The 3,187-nt window shown below is 28.7% G+C and overlaps 1 long non-coding RNA gene across 1 annotated transcript; it reads left to right on the top strand.

The window, feature by feature from the left end:
* The first annotated feature begins 586 nt into the window (after positions 1-586).
* Positions 587-2,306, top strand: LOC147816899 (uncharacterized). Its single transcript, XR_015429483.1, has 2 exons — positions 587-822; positions 2,017-2,306. It is a non-coding gene; the product is annotated as an uncharacterized LOC147816899 (long non-coding RNA).
* The last annotated feature ends 881 nt before the right edge of the window (positions 2,307-3,187 follow it).

The following is a 3,187-nucleotide window of genomic DNA, read 5'->3' as shown; positions in this document are numbered from 1 at the left end:
TGATTTTGCTGATGACATCGTACTTATTTCATCCAAATGTACTGACGTTCATCTTAAAACAGACAAATTCAACAAATATTCAAATAGTGTAGGTTTATTCATGAACAAGAAGAAAACTAAAGTTATGAGAATAAATCAAAAGAAAAATGACAAAATTAAAATCGAAAATCACGAAATAGATGACATAGAGTCATTTAGCTATTTAGGTTCTATTGTAGATAAAAAAGGTGGAAGTAGTGAAGATATTAGACAGAGAATAATCAAAGCAAGAACATGTTTTAAGGGATTACATAAATTTTGGAGAGAGTCAAATATTGAAATAAAGACAAAAATAGTTGTTTACAAAGCTATTGTTAGAGCAGTACTATTGTATGGCGCAGAAACCTGGAAACAGACTAAGATCGAAATACAAAAATTAGAAACCTTTCAAAACAAATGTTTAAGATTTATTTTTAAAATTTTCTGGCCTTACAAAGTATCAAATCAAAATCTATTAAAGAAAGCTAAAATAAAAACAATCGAAGATGAAATTAAAAAACGAAGATGGAGCTGGCTCGGACATATCCTTAGAATGCTCAAAGAAAAAATTTCATCTGTTGCGCTTACATGGGCCCCTGATGGTAAGAGAACAAGAGGAAGACCCAGACTTACCATCCAGCGCATGTTTTTGGGCGAATTAAAAGAATGTGGAATATCTGGCTGGGAGGAAGCAAGATCTATTGCTAAAGACAGGGGGCGTTGGAGGGATATGCTGGAGGCCTTAAGTGCCCAAGGCACGTAGAGGATAAGATAAGATAAGATAAGAATTCTTTTATAAGAATGGTAAAATAAAAATTGCTTTTTTTTATGTTCGTATATAAATTTGATTTGTATAGTACTTTAATTCATAATTTTACTGTTTATTGTGTGCATGGATTTTGTTCTGATTTTATATTTTTTAAATTATTAACACCTTTAAATTTTTTGAATTGGAACTTCGAATTTTTAGGGTTTTTAACAACTTTGTTTTCATTAAAAAATGAAATGCAATCTTTATTTTATATAAAAAAAATCATATTTAATTTAATAAAAAAGCTATGAACATCAGCTTAGAAATCCGTAGCAATTAAAATTCATTGCCATGACAAACCATTAAAAAGTTTTTTTTTTAATTAGCAAATATGCTTTGATTTTTTTCTCATTTTTCTTTCATAAAAAAAAAAAAAAAAAAAAAAAAAAAAAAAAACTATTACTCTTTGTCATAATTTTGCCACATATCGTTGGTTCAAAACTAAAACGACACTTCTGCACTCATGTTATTTGAATGAGAAGTGAGTGCGGAAGTATCGTTTTAGTTTTGAACCAGCGATATGATTACATGGCGTCATGAATACATAGGCCAAATATTCAAGAACGAATTCTTTTCAAAATATAGCTATATTTTCTAGGGACCTGTCCATATTGGAGTAAAGCAACTTTGTTATTTGTTAATCGATGTATATAGAGAAAAAATTTCTGTTTATTTTTTCAATTAGGACTTTTTAAAATGTGGATATATGTGCCGATAGAAATAAAAGTCTATAATTTCCTTCAGTTTCCATAACGCGATCAAAAAATTTTAGATTTGAAATTAAAAAATAATTTTAATTATTATAATGATTTTGTCTTGAAAAGACCTTCCTAAACCTGTTGAATCCGGTATAGTAACCGGATTCAACAGGTTTATAAAATTGGTATTTTATGATTAGCATTATATTTAGAGGTGTTTTGGTTCTCACTAGCATAAAAGTATTGTTTTTCTTTAAATATTTTTTTAGTTTGATTTGATACACATATAATTTAATAGGATAGTATTTTTTATTTTCAAATTTAATGGATAATAATTGTAAAAAATGAGTGAAAACAATCCCACGGACAATGCGACGGATTTAAGGTTATGTCAAGGAACGTCTCTTGTGAATATCAATTGATTGTTTCTCTTTTGAAATTACATTATGACGCATTCACATACATTATTAATACAAATACATTTTCCAGGGTGAGACGATGAGGCAACCACAAGCACTGGTTCAAGAGGGAAAAATGCACAATATTACCGTGATTACAGAGCACGGAAGCGAGCGGTGCAGGAAAAAGAGTTGTTGAATAGAACTAGTGATCCTTCTACGACTGCTGATTCTTCAACAATTAACGTCGCAGGTTGCGAAGTTTAACTTCTTCCGTGCGGAGAGACTCCACGCACTATTTTTTTTAATATTGCTTGTTTTATTTCAATGAGTACTTATTGCATTCAGTGACTCTAATAATAAATGCCGATTTTTTACGCAGCTTTCTTAAACGAACCTTTAATTCTGCCTTTTAGATTATTTTTTTTAAATTTCAATCAGTAATTTAACAAAACTAATTATTCTTGACGTCAATACTGTTATTGATGTTTTTTACGCTCATTCCGTAACGAATTAGTTACATTTTCCCCTTAAATGAAACTTATTTTTTTTAATTTAAATTACCGCTGATTTTAAATGATTTGGTTTTATAGTTGCACGTTTTAAAAGCATAACTCCATAAACAAAATAAGCACGTGGTTTCAGATAAACTTTATGCAACCACGTTGATCATGCATAGCATAGTTAGCGTAGCAAATAAAATATAATTAAATAGAACAGCAATAAACAACTTATTTTTTATTAAATATAAAGCTAACGTTACTGATGTTATCTTTAAAATATTTGAAAAAATAGAATCATCAATAGCTTATTTTAAAACGCTGGATCTAAGTCATAGATTTAAAAAAAAATTTTAAAACTTAGTTTACATGAAAAGACTCTTACTTTTCACAGTTTATAAAATTTATTGTAAGGCCAATCCCTTGCTGAAAAATTGAGGTATTTTTGAGATATAAATGAGGTATATCAACCTTAGGTTATTACTTATTAACCTAAAGTATATTTTTTTACACCAGTGGAAGTATTTATTCAACAATCTAAATTGTTTCATTTAACACTTCAGGTTATTCTGGATCTACATCAAGTGTATTTTTTTGAAAGTTGTAAAGGTAATTTTTTACTAAATTTAGGTGATTCATGTTCTACCTAAGGTTATCAACCTCAAGTATAGATTTTTATGCCTGAAGAGATATTTTTTAAATCAACTTAACTTACACATCAAGTTATTCAATAGATCAACCTCAAGTGTATTTTTCGACACT

The sequence above is a fragment of the Parasteatoda tepidariorum genome, chromosome 1 (assembly GCF_982258835.1).
Source record: "Parasteatoda tepidariorum strain Cologne lab strain chromosome 1, Ptep-v5.0, whole genome shotgun sequence".
NCBI classification, from domain to species: domain Eukaryota; kingdom Metazoa; phylum Arthropoda; class Arachnida; order Araneae; family Theridiidae; genus Parasteatoda; species Parasteatoda tepidariorum.
The sequence above is the reverse complement of the archived record's forward strand: the minus strand, read 5'-3'. Positions and strand labels throughout refer to the sequence as shown.